The sequence below is a fragment of the Dipodomys spectabilis genome, unplaced genomic scaffold, assembly GCF_019054845.1.
Source record: "Dipodomys spectabilis isolate Male_0828 unplaced genomic scaffold, ASM1905484v1 ptg000082l, whole genome shotgun sequence".
Classification (NCBI taxonomy): Eukaryota; Metazoa; Chordata; class Mammalia; order Rodentia; family Heteromyidae; genus Dipodomys; species Dipodomys spectabilis.
This window is the reverse complement of record NW_024870759.1, coordinates 3,208,958-3,223,284: the sequence shown is the minus strand read 5'-3', so window position 1 is coordinate 3,223,284 and position 14,327 is coordinate 3,208,958. Positions and strand designations below refer to the sequence as shown.

At 39.1% G+C, this 14,327-nt stretch overlaps 1 pseudogene; it reads right to left on the bottom strand.

Moving 5' to 3' along the window:
• Positions 1-9,762: 9,762 nt before the first annotated feature.
• Positions 9,763-12,087, bottom strand: LOC122110925 (annotated as a pseudogene).
• Between the last annotated feature and the right edge of the window lie 2,240 nt (positions 12,088-14,327).

Sequence of the window (14,327 nt, the reverse complement as noted above, 5' to 3'; positions counted from 1 at the left end):
GGGAAGTTCTCTGCTAGGATCCTGTTAAACAGATTTCCTAGACCATTAACTTCTGTTTCTAGGTGCTCCTCTACACCCATTATCCTTAGATTAGGCCTTCTGATGGTGTCTTCCAGGTGTTGGATAGATCTATCATATTTCTTGGACTTGTCTTGGATGGTTGTATGTTCTTTCTCTATAATATCTAGGCTGTCTTCAATCCCTGAGATTCGATCTTCTGCATGTTCTAACCTGCTGTCAAGACTCTCTACTTTGTTTTTTATCTCTTTTCCTTCTAGTTGGTCAGCTTTGATGGCTTCAAGTTCTTTGTTGAAGCTCTGTTTTAGGTCTTGTATGAATTTCTTTACTTCCTTAATTTGGTGTTCAGTGTTTGTCCTCAAATCACTTAGTTGATTGGTTATGGTTTCTTTGGGCTCCCATTCCTTCTGTTGGGTTCCATTCAGCATTCCCTTTGTGGTCTCCCTGACTTCCTTCATCTCTTTGTTAATGGATTCCATGAATGCCTTTAGTGATCTTTGTGTGTTCTCTACCTGGTCTCTCAATTCCTGTATTACTCTTTGATTAGCTTCCTCCCGTTCGCGGGATTCCTGCAGATCTCTTTGAGTGTTCTCAGCCTGCTCATGCCATTCCTCCCTTTCTCTTTGAGTATTCTCAAGTTGTTCACGCAAATCCTGTATCAGTTTTTGAGTAGCTTCCTCACGCTTATGATATTCCTGTATAAACTTCTGGGATGCCTCCTCTCTCTCCCTATCACGCTCATACAGAGTCCTTTGTATGTTGTCAAACTTTTCATTTATCATGTTTGCCAGCAGTGTTTGTAGAGCTGTTTGGGAACTCTCCTCTGGATTATTCATTATCTGTTCTAACCCCTGATTATCAGGATTGGGAATTGAGATACCCGAATTTGCCATTTTTCTTGTGTTTTTCCGGCTTACTCTGCCCATTTGAGATGAAGATAGCACCAGTTTTGTGCTAGAACACTATCTTAAGGCAACCATCAACCAAAGTTTGCATTTGTACAGTCAATAGTCTACAGATACAATCTAGTTCAACAGATACATCTATTCGACATCAAACAACTATATGTTAAAGGACTTTGAACCGCAGAGAAGAATTTGGAAAACCAGAAATTATTAGGGTTAGGGAGAGATGTGGGTAAAAAATAGGAATAGATTGGTGTGGGAAGGCACAGGGAGAGTTAACTATGTCCTAATCACAATGCAGGAAATAGGTTGGGTAGGATGTAAGTAGAGAGAGAGAGAAAAGGGAAGAAAGGGAAAGGGGAATGAAAAGAGACCAGAAAAAAAACAGAGACGTAAAAATTAATGTTATTTTAGAGATTAAAAGACCATCTATTTATAGAGGGATATGAATATGTTGAGAGAAAGGGAGGGACATAGAGGAGATGAGAAAAACTTTTAAAAAATGCTTAAAATATTATATAGGTATAAAGAGGTAGTACTGTTATTAATGAATTTAAGTCTCAGAGGTTTTGAATTGAGTAATAAGTTTGTGGATTAAGTGTGTACACAATGGGGGATAGGGTCTACTGGTTAACTACGGGTTTATCTGAGGATGTGCAGGACAAGAGTTAAGTCACATAAAGGTGAACAAAGAGGAAAAGTTGGAAAGGATAGGAAAGTGAGAAGAAAAGATCAGAAGTTCAGTAGAGCTAGAAAAAAAAACAAAAACAAAAAGATAATTAAGAATGAATGAAAAAGAGAAAGAAGACAAGAAAAGAAAAGAAAACACACATTCACGTATTCCTAAAATAAAAATTATAAGAGGAGAAAAAAAAATTAATGGAAAACAATTATTTTTTCAGAAGAGGCAAAAATTAAAGATTAATAAAAGTTTTAGAAAAGCAAAAAAAAAATTTTTTATATATATATAAGGTAACAAAAAACGAAAAAAAAACAAAACAAGAAAAAGAAAAAAAGAAAAGAAGAAGAAGAAAAAAAAAAAGTTCTTTGATTTTTTTTTTTTTTTTTTTTTTGGGAGGGGTGGGAAGAGTCCTGTATCTCCCTTTTGTCTGTAACCAGAGTCTGGTTGGAGTCTCTGGTCAGCTTGAGGTCCTGTGGCTTGATTGGTTTCTTAAGTCAGTTTGTTGGAACAGGCAGAAAAATGCTCTGCTTTACCCAAGATTTTGAGATCCCCCTCCCAGGTTAGTTTACTGGGAGGGTGATCTGCTTTGAGAATCACAAAAGAGGGGGATGCAGTGATGAGGCTAGGTTCTGGGTAGAGTTGAGGTCTTTCAAGGAACAGTAGCTTTTCCCTGGGGCTATTTTGTGAAAAAAAAAAAAACTCACAGCACCCAGCCTGGAGCCATTCTCAGGGTTTCTGTTTTTCAATTGATTGTGGTGGCTGCTAGAGGGAGGGGCAGCCTCTGGCTCTGGCCACCCAGCGAGGAGAGCCACTCCAATGGCTGGTGCCTGAGCTGGGCGACCCCTCCCTGGATGGAACTGAGTCTGTGAGGTCACCTCGCCGCCAAGTTCCCGTGAACTGCCAAATGACTAGCTCTATTCCAAGGCCTGAGCTGGAGCTAGCCGCTCCTCCGAGCTTTGTCGGTATCCAAGATGGAGATCACCGGTGCTGGGGGGGGGGAGGGGTGGCCTTCCCTCCTCTGCTCCCAGAGAAGGAGTGAGGAAGCGGGGCTTCTACTCACGGGGAGTCTTGGATCCCGGGTCGTCTCTGGTCTGCAAAGTGCAGGATGAAGTTGTCCGCTCCTTGTCGGTTCTTGCTGGTGTTGAGTAGAATCCGCTCGTCTGCTGCGTCTGGCTCCTTTGTCCCGGACTGCGTCTCAGGTATGCCTCCGCGGCGGTGGTCGCCGCTGCGACCCTGCCGCCGCAGCGGCAGCTGCTCAGATGTGTCTGCTTGGCTTCCCCTCTCTTGACTAACTCTCTGTCCTGTGATGGCACACTTGGTGTGATTCTCTGGCTTGGGACTGTTCACTGGAACTCTGAAACTGTTTTCTATGCAAGAGCTTGTTCAGATTCCAGCTTCTCCTCCGCCATCTTCCCGGAACTCCCCAACAATATTCTTGATTGATATAGAAGAAGCAATCCAAAAATTCACATGCCAACCCCAAATAACGAAAACATTCCTTAGCAGGAAGAACAGTGCAGGAGGAATATCAATATCAATCTTCAAACTCTACTACAAAGCTGTAGTAATAAAAACAGTTTGGTAATGACACAAGAATAGGCCCGTGGACCAATGGAATAGAGTAGAAGACCTATAGCCACCTAATATTTGATAATAAAATTGATTTACTTATTTATTGATAATAAAATTTTATTTAAAAAAACAGGATGGAAGAAAGACAGCCTCTTCAACAAATAGTGCTGGCAGAATTGGCTATATACATGCAGACAACTGAAGTTAGATCCTTATATATCACTGTGTACCAAAATCAACTCCAAATAGATCAAAGATCTCTGTATTAGACCAGATACCCTGAAAAAATTATAGGAAGGGATAAGTCTCCTTGGCACAGGCCAAAACTTCCTAAGTAAATGTCCAGAATCACAACAAATCAAAGAAAGACTGGATAAATAGAATTGTATCAAACTGAAGATTATGGAAAAGGACATAGCTAGTGAGATAAATAGAAAGTCCACAAAATGGGAGAAGTCTTTACTATGCCTCAGACAAGGGCCTCAGATCTAAAATATACTCAGAGCTATAAAAAACTTCCCAGGCTCAGTGGTAGAGTGCCTGTCTTGCATGCATGAGTCCCTGGGTTTGATTCTTCAGCACTACATAAGCAGAAAAGGCCAGAAGTGGCACTGTGGCTCAAGTGGTAGTGTGCTAGCCTTGAGCTGAATAGCTGAGGGACAGTGCCCAAGCCCAGAATTCAGGCCCCATGACTGACAAAAAAAAAATACATACTTCCCCAAAACAAATCCTCAAAGAAATAACAACCCCCATTAATAAATGAGCTCAAGACTTAAAAGAGAGACTTCTCTGAAGAAGAAATAAGAATGGCCAACAGACACATGAAGAGATGTTTTACATTGCTGTATGTAAATCAAAACAGCATAGAGATTCCATCTCACCCCAGTTAGAATGACCATTATCAAGAAAACTAACAATAACAGATGTTGGCAGGGGTATGGCCAAAAGGGAATGCTATTCCACTGTTGGTTGGAATGTAAATTTGTTCAACCACATTGTAAAGCAGTATGGAGGTTCCTTAAAAGACTAAACATAGAGTTTCTCTATACACTTTTAATAGGCTGAAAGCAGGCCTTTTTCACAGTGAGAACTACAAAATTAGCTTTTGTGTTTTGACTATTGATTCAGATTGTCTCTGAGAAATTCCTAGTCCCAGGTCCAGCCAAGATAATTACTGGTTAATTTGTTTTGCTTTGTTTGTGTGTTTGTTTTGTGTGGGTACTGGAGCTTGAATTCAGGACCAAGGCACTGTTACTTAGCTTTTTCACTCAAGGCTGCTGCTCTACCACTTGAGGCATAGTTCCACTTTCAGCTTTGTGGTAATTAATTGGAGAAAAGAGATTCATGGATTTTCCTGCCTATGCTGACTTCAAATGCAGACTCTCAGATCTCAGCGTCTTGAGTAGGTAGGATTATAACCGTGAGCCATTAGCACCTGGCAGGAATGTTTATACTTTTGTGTTTGTCCCCAAACCTGCTACTTGTAGTTATCCTCATTTCAGTTAATGCTAACTACATTTTTTCAATTGTTTAAAACTTAGGAGTTTATCTTTTATTCTTTTTTGACATCATTCTGTACAACAATTTTTAAATGGATGTTTTATCAGCATTATCTTCCAAATATATCCTAACTCTGACCACCAGCCATGACTTCAGAGCCAAGCAAGTATCACTCATTATTTTGGAATTCTCTCACTTTATTTGGTTGCTTATAGAACAGTCACAGAGATTCTTTGCAAAGTCAGAGCACTTTGTTCTCTTGTTCAAAAATTTCCAGTGGTTTTCCATGACACATAGAAAACAATCAGAATTCCTATCTATGACTAAAGAAATCTCTAAGTTTCTAGTCTCCTCTCTTTACCAATCTCCACTTTTCTCACTGTATTCCCATCTCCTTATAATAAACATGAAGAATCCAAATTCATTTATGCCTTGAGATCTTTCTATTAGAACAAACTTTCTGGAATGTTATTCTTCCATAGACTCACATTCTTGTTCTTCCTCTTCAATTAGATCTCTGCACAGAAGTGACCTTCTCAGAGGCCTTCTCTGATTATCCTATATGAAATAGCCACCACTCATCTATCCTCCTTCACACCATTCTTACCTTACCTTGCATGAAAGTCTCTGTAGACCTTTCACCAGATACTGTTTGATTTATTCATTTCCAATTTTTCCCAATATCTCCCCTACAATGTGAAGCCTTGTCCAGGAAAACATTCTTTTATTTACTTTATTCATTCTTTTTTTTTTGGAGGGGGCAGTCCTGGGGCCTGAACTCAATGCCTGGGCACTGATCCTTGAGCTTTTTTGCTCAAGGATGGTGCTCTATCACTTAAGCCACTGCTCTACTTTTTGGCTTTTTGGTGGTTAATTGGAGATAAGACTTACACAGACTTTCCTGCCTGGGCTGAACAGTGATTGTTGAATCTCAGCTTTCTTTTATCCATTCTTAAATCCTGAAACTATAGGCAGCATTTGCCATTGGAGACACTCACAAACACTTTAGTTTGTGGTTAAGTAAATTAGTCACCAGTCAATAAATTTACTTATAACATTAGTAGATATAAAACAGTCTGAAAAATCCACAGGAGAAACGAATTTTTGGAGAAAGACAACACAATTTCTGAGACATGGTTTCACTGGGTAATTCAAGTTGGACTCTAATTTGTTATCTTTCTGCTTCAGCCTCCTAAGGGCTGGGATTACAGGTGTGGGTTTAAGACCTAGCTGAAAGAAATAAACTTAGGGCTGGGAAGGTGGCTCAGTGGTAGAGTGCTTGCTTCACATGCATGGGGCTGTGGGTTCGATTCTTCAGCACCACATAAACAGAAAAAGCCAGAAGTGTTTCTGTGGCTCAAGTGGTAGAGTGCTAGCCTTGAGCTGAAGAGCTAAGGGGCAGTGCCCAGGCCCAGAGTTTAAGCCCCATGACTGGCAAAAAAAGAAAGAAATTTAATGTTGGACTAGATGTTTGGCATGCTGGTAAAATATCCAAGATTTTGGAAGACAATTATTAGTTCTGCAATCTGGGAGAATTTTCAGAGTGAGAAATAAAGAATTGAAAAGATAGTCATATTAGTTTTCTATTGCTTCTACAATAGAAGGCTACAAACTGGCTCAAAATAATAGAGATATACTATTATGGCATTCAGGATGTCAGAAGTTTTAAAATTAGAGTGTAGTCAGAGCTGTAGTTCCTCTGGAGGCTCTAGAAGAAAACCTATTTCCTTGATTTTTCTAGCTTTTAGAGGCCATTCACTTTCCTTGGCTAAGGTCCTTTCCAACATCTACAAATTCAGTGATAAACTATCTCTATCTTTGAATCTCTCTCTCCCTCTCTGTCTTTCTTTCTTTCTGTCTGTCTGTCTCTGTCTCTCTCTTTCCTGCTCTTATTCTCACTCTGACTCTCTTGCCTTTCTTACAAAGATCATTCATTGCAATTGTATTTATGCTACACCCCCCAACATAAATAATCTCCCAGCAGAAATAATCTCAGACCCACAACATCACTCTGTCCACTAAAGTCATTTTTGCCACGTAAAGTAACATACTTAAGGGTTCCAGGAATTAGGACATGGCTATCTCTGTAGGAGGTGGCAACAACATTCTGTTTACCACAGAAATCAATGGATAAACTTATAGATTATCTACAAGAGGCTGAAAGGGTTGAAACTAAATAATCTTCTGATGAAAAAGAACTATCAAAGATAAGAATAAAAAGAAGTTGCAGGGTTTGGTAATTAGGGCAACATAAATAGCTTGCTACTAAACAATTTCTGTCAAGTTTTGATGGAGGAAACCAGATTTTAAGTAACTAAAATATGAGTGAACAGTAAGAGTAGATGTTAAACTTCTTCCTATTAAAAGAACCAATTTGTTAACAGATGTTATGGTAAGTAGAAGTTGATGAGAAGATCTGAAATAAAAAGCAATGTTATGATTCTACTAATATCTTTTTGTCTAAGAATGGGAGTCAACAAGTCCACCTTTTTATTACTCTGTGTGTGTGTGTGTGTGTGTGTGTGTGTGTGTGTGTGTGTGTGTGTGTGTGTGTGTGTGTGTGTGTGTGTACGCGCTAGCACTGGAGCTTGAACTCATGGTCTGTACACTGTCCATGACGGTTTTTTTGTTGTTTTGCTCAAAGCTAATGCTCTACCACTTGAGCCACAACTCCACTTCTGGCAGATGTGACCTACCAGGGCCCAGCGTATTCATGTTTCTTACTGTATGAAGGAACATCATGCAATGTAACTGACTCTTTGGCATTAAGAGACACAGAGCTGAGCAAGAACATTGGTTTATATCCACTTAAAAGTTCATTGCCATGTAAGGATACCCTGTTGGCATATTTGCTGATTTAATATAATGGATTTTAAAACTGATGCTTTGCCAAATTGGTTTATGAGATAAATTGCTATTACAGCTAAATTCTGATTGTAAATGGGCAAATATTATGGTCACTACCATCCAGCCTGATTCCACTTGATGCTAGCTTACCATCCTTCCTTCTTCTCTTCTATTCTCCAACCTCTGATTGCCAGTGGAAGGAACTGCTTAGGACAGAAGGATACAAGAACAAATGAAGCCAGGGAATCCCAGAGGCAGGGAGTTTTTTTTCCCAATGAAAATGTCACAGGATAAATACATTTAAACATAGTCTATTCTCAACTTAGTTGAAACAATGTTTGCCCCTAGCCTGATATTAATACAATCAGAGGAGTATATACTTGGCAAAACAGTGCAGACAGAATCTTCCTCTTTTTATCTTGAATATGTTGAGTCACTTTCCTTCTCTAAGATTCATAGCTGAAAACATCACAGATGAACTAACATGAAATAAGCAAAGTGACTAAATAATAACAGTGATTAAACTAATAGCTGCTACTGGGAACAAGAAGTACTAAGCACATCCATGTGGACTTTGTACATATTAGCTCCCCCTTTTTTTACAACAACCTCATGAGGTGTGTAGTATTTTAATAATCATTTTACAGATGAGAGCTCAGAGGTCTAGAGAGATCAATGCCCAGCTAGTGAGTCAGTATAAAAGCCAAATTCATAAGAGGTATACAATTAATAATCAGTAATAAAGAAGATAATGATGTTGATTTTAAAATAAAATGCCCAGAGCTCTGCTAGAGGAGGAGGATTTGCATGAGAAAATAATGACTTTGAATCTTTTGAATAAATGATTTTCTTTTCAATAATATCCTTTTAATTGATGGACACTCCACTTATTTCCAGCATCAGGGTTCATGGCTGATATTTTCTATATTCCTTTTGTAAACTGTAGTCTTCTGTTTTGACATTTATGCCAAGTTGGTCAAAAAAAACTGCTTATATTCATCTGCAAACAAAACACTCCACAGCCTGAAAATGGCATTTGTCATGGCAACGGGCTTTCAATCCATAAAAACCTGTGCTTGATCCATGTTTACCATGAGTCTCTCTTCTTTATGAAAAGAAAGATAATCATGTACTTTCTCTAAAGGAAATGAAGAATCACTCAATGACGATAACTCATTTCTAAGCAGTTCACTAAGAACTAACAAAAAAGGGCCCAAGAAGCTACATAGAAGACTAAATAGAACCTAATCTCTAATTAGGTCTGTCAAATGACAAAATTGTAGCAATTTAGTTTAAGATCTTAATTGGCTTTATTTTCAATTCTAGAATTGGGCAACATTTCATTCCACAAAACAGAATAAGTTTTGCAATGAGCTGAACAGAAGGATCTGGTTTTATAGACAGAAAAGGGATGAAGAAAGCAAAAATAAAAAACAAAAGCAGATTAGTCCTTCAAAGGTTACTTTCTTTGTGAAGTAGAGATAGAGAGACAGAACAATAGAAAAATAACTGACAGCCAGGTACCAGTGACTCACACCTGTAATCCTAGCTTCTCAGAAAGCTGAGATCTGAAGATCATGGCTGGGCAAAAAGTCCATGAGACATTATCTCTAGCTAACCATCAAAAAGCCGGAAGTGGAGCTGCGGCTCTGGTAATAGAGCACTAACCTTGAGCAAAGAGGCTCAGGCACAGTGCCCAAATCCTGAGTTTAAGCCCCAGTACCAGCACACACACACACACACACACACACACACACACATCACATTAAGGCAGAGAAAACTTTACTATCACAACCATTGAAACTCTTCTGTATGGGAAATTTGACTGCCTCTTCTGTAATCTTGATTCTCAAAAGTCCAGATAAACAGTTTCATTTCAGCTTAGTAATGTGGAAATTTAGTGTGAGTGACTCCATTTTGACTTTTGTTCTGATCTGTTAGGGCCCAAAACAATGCCCTTCTAGAATGGTTATATGATAGATATGTTAAAAAATGGTTATGAATGGAAGTGAGTAAGTTTATCTAGAGAGAGATGAGGATAGCAATGTCTTCATCAACCAGAAGTTGGCTCTATTATAATGGCATGAAGCTGTTTGTTTGCATCTGGAAGAGAGGCTATGGTTTCTTTTCTTATCTCGATGGAACAAGCCAAAAAATGTCCCTTTACTCATCTTCTTGCTGTACACTTTCTTTTTTTGGTGGAAAATGTATATTTATAATTAGCCAACTGGACTCAGTTTAGATGATTCCAATTTTGTTGGCAAAAAGCATCATAATCAGGAGCCAGTCGAACATAAGCCTTTTTTCTCTCCATCAGGTCTGATCAGGGTATTGACCTTAGCCACATCAATGTCATAGAGCTTCTTCACAGCCTGTTTGATCTGATGCTTGTTGGCCTTGACATCCAAAATGAACACAAGTGTGTTGGTGTCTTCTATTTTCTTCATGACCCACTCAGTGGTCAGGGGGAACTTGATGATAGCATAGTGGTCAAGCTTGTTTCTCCTCAGAGCACTCTTCTGAGGCTATTTGGGCTGACTTCGGAACTGTAGTGTCTGGCCACTGGAAGGTGGGTGAAGTGCATATGTTCTTCTTTTTGTGGCTGTTGACGTCTTTCAGCACTGCCTTCTTGGCCATCAAAGCCTGTTCCTTGGCTTAGGAGGGGAAGGAGCTCCCTTCTTTACTTTTGGCTCCAACTTGGTAAAAAGGCTTTCTTAGGAATGCAAATGTTAAGATAATATTTGTTGTTTTGCATAGTTGTTTGTCTATAATATTTCTGTTCTAAGTCAGCCCTGCCTCTTGGGTTATTTGCTACCATGTAACAGAGCACTTAATACTTAATTCTGTCATCAGTATGCAAAGTGTGACGAAGAAAATCCTCTACAGTAGGTTAGTTTGTAGGGTTGAGGGATCAGACAAGACAACTTCTTGAGTATAAAAGGGAAAACATCAGAGTTTCCAGAAAGCCATTTTCAGGTATTAGGAATAAAACACACTTGAATGATGCTAAACACACAATGATGCTAATCATAACAATAAGGGTAATTTTAAAACAAAGTAGTTATCTCTGATGGAATAACACAATGCGAAACAAGTCACTTCTGAATAGATATGTAAAAATGGGGTGAATTAAAGGGAAGAGATATGAATTAATTAAGGTTAATAAAGCTGGGCACAGGTGGCTTGTGCCTATAATTTTACCTACTCCCGAGGCTGAGATTTGAGGATTACAGTTTGAAGCCAGCTCCAACAAGAAAAGTCCAAAAGACACTTAACTCCAATTAAGGATATAAAGCCAAAATGGAGCTGTGATTCAAGTGGTATAGTGCTAGCCTTGAGCAAATGAGCTCATGGACAATGCATATTCCTCCAGTTCAGCCTCAAGAACAGCACGAAAGATGAACTGGACCTGGCCACCTGTGGCTCACGCCTGTATTCCTAGATACTCAAGAAGCTGACATCTGAGGATTGCCATCCAAAGCCATCCTGGGCAGGAAAGTCCGTGAGAATCTTATCTCCAATTAACCACCAGAAAACCAGAAGTGGTGCTGTGCCTCAAGAGGTAGATTGCTCGCCTTGAGCTGAAGAGCACAGGGGCAGTGCCCAGGCCCAGAGTTCAAGGCCCACGACCAAAGAAAAAAACAAAAAACCAAGATGAGCTGGGGTCAAGGGGCATGTAGACCATAGAGGAGAGAGATGCGAGATTTCTGGCAAGTAGAGTAGAGCTGTAGGGGGGGTAGTAAGAGATTCTAGACAGCAGAAATAAAGGAACCATGGGATTTGTTAAAGAAAGGCCCAGGTAGAACTGGGAATGTGGCTAAAATGGTAGAAGCACTAGCTTCGCAAGTAAGAGCTCCTGCATTCAATCCCCCAATACAGAGAAAGAAAGAGACAGAGACAGACAGACAGACAGACAGACAGACACACACACACACACACACACACACACACACACACACACACACACGGTGGTGGGGGACACCCAGGTGGAAGGCTTTGCTGATGGATGATACAAGTAGGCTAAAATGAAGGAAGAAAGAGATTTTTAATTGGATTTTTGCCACAAATAAGTTATCTTCTTTTTGCTCTCAACAACTGGGAAAAGAGGAGGTTGTGAAATGAAAAGTGCAAAACCAAAGATGCTCAATAGGAAATATACTCATTTCTTTACTCATGTAACTATAAGCCTTCTGTACAGTATCTTCACAATAAAAATATTAAAAAACAAAGATCCAATGTGAGACTTCAATTTCATGTGCAGCTTTGAAAAGTGGGAACTTAAATCAAAACAAATGAAAAAGATTAACTTCAATGGAAAAATCTCAATGTCTGATTGTAAACAACTCTGAAGACAGACATACTCCTGAATTGGCTCCTGAGTGGATCCATCATTTTCTTATTTGGATAAAATATCAACTTAGTGAGTTTTTCAGTAACTGTCATCAAGGTACTTAGGAAGAGCACTAACACTTTAGTTCTGTTCTTTTGATTTTCCACAGATAACACTTTTCCACAGATAACACTTTTCCTAACAATGAGAGGACTTATATCTTGCTTCCACATTAGCTAAGTCCCTGCTATGTGTAGTAGATAGAGATGAATGGACCCAATGCTTACAATGTACAGACGTGTTTATTGGAGCAAGCTGACATCTTTGTCTCTTTTTTTTGCCAGTTGTGTGGCCTGAACTCTGGGCTTGGGCACTGTCCATCAGCTCTTCAGCTCAAGGCTAGTGCTCTACCACTTGAGCCACAGCGCCACTTCTAGCTTTTTCTGCTATGTGGTGCTGAGGAATCAAACTCAGGGCCTCATGCATGCAAGGCAAGCACTTTACCACTGAGCCACCTTCCCAGCCCCAAGCTGACATCTTTGCTCTGTGCCCTCAGAGATGGAACTTTAAGTTTCCTTTGTCCTGTGGCTTCCTGTTGGCCTTTGAGAGTGGTGAGGCACTGGGAAGAGAAAGAAGAGTAGAGTCAAATTTTATTTTCTTGGTGTCCTTTGGGCAGGCCTGTCAGCAGCCATCCCACCCAGTCCCTCAGGTCTCTTGATCTTGCTAACTAACCATTTCCTCTCTTAAGACTCTTAGTCTGAGGGCATGTGATGGGTACTAGTCCTGAGTACTGTGCCATCCCTTTGAGTCTTCTACACCCTTCCACCTCTTACTAAATAGTGCTTTCATTAAACATTCCTCAAACATTTTCACCTAAGCAAGCCATTTCTTTTTTGCAGGACTTTCATATCACAAAAGAGACAGGTATCTAAGAGTTTCTATCCTAACATGGAAGAGACCATGGAAGGAGGATTGAGAGATAGAGACCAACCTGGACTACATAGCAAAGACATTGCCTCAAAACAAATAAAGGTTTTCTACCCTAAGAATATTAGCCAGTCAATGTAACCTAAGACAAAAAAATGCAACAAAATTCAAAACATTAAATCAAATAATAAAAGATCCACCTATTACAGTTGTATGTAGCATCAGTAATTGTGACTGTTTAAAATGCATGCTATTTAATTAATAGATAATTTTGAAGTCATTTAAATAGAACATTAATTAAATAGGATTGTTAAAGGTAAAGCCAGACTGAAATAATGAAAGTTCTGAATTTTAAAATTATATGTTTATATGTATATGTGTGTATGTGTGTGTGGTGGTTGCCATACATGGATTATTGGCAAATCGTAGATTCAAGAACAGAGGATCACCTACATAGCTTTCAGTGTTAGTAAATACTGCTACTGGATACCAGTACTCTCAGACACATGTACAAGAAGTCCTTTTGCCTAATGAATTAGACATTTTCTCTATATTCTTATTCCTATTACTTTTGTCCACAAATATTTATAATTAATGATATTTGCCCACATAAATTGTATTTATAGTTAACAACTTCATCAGACTTATACATGATCATGGATTCTAAGGAGGAATTTAAACATTTTGTAATCCTAGCTATTCAGGAGGCTAGGATCTGAAGATTGTAGTTTGTACCCAGCCCAGGCAGGAAAATCCATGAGAATCTTCTCTCCAATTATTCAGTGAGATGAATGGACTATTTACCCAAATGATCACAAACAAGACCATACTAAAGCTACCAGCATAACTATGTTTATTGAAACATTATTTACCATAGCTAAGATATGGAACCAACCCAGATGCCCCTCAGTAGATGAATGGATCAAGAAAATGTGATATATATATATATGTGTGTGTGTGTGTGTGTGTGTGTGTGTGTGTGTGTGTGTGTGTGTATACACAATGTATGTATACACACACACACACACACACACAAAATGAAATACTATGCCTCCATCAGAAAGAATGACATTGCCCCATTTGTTAGGAAATGGAAAGACTTGGAAAAAATAATATTAAGTGAAGTAAGCCAGGCCCAAAGAAACATAGGTCCCATGGTTTCTCTTATTTGCAATAACCAGTATATGTCTGGGACAAGTAGAAAAGGTCAAAAGCTATGTACCTATGACCAGATAAGATGGAGTTAAGAGAAATGAACCCCAAGATAGGGACGTACTATTGTTTCTAATGTATGCATAAGGTACCATGTGATTTTTTTGTTGCTTTGTATGTTCTTCCCCCACGGTATAACCCATGTTTTCACTGTATTTGTTGTCAGTGCCTGCATTTTGTATATACACTTCTCTAATTTGGGGAGGGGAAGGGAAAAAACAAAATCTTTAAATAGGGATACAGGTTGACCCATTGTAACAATGAGATGTTGAAAAATGAACTTTACAATTTAGGCGGAGGTGGAAGGGCAGGGATGGTAGGGGAAAAACAAAGG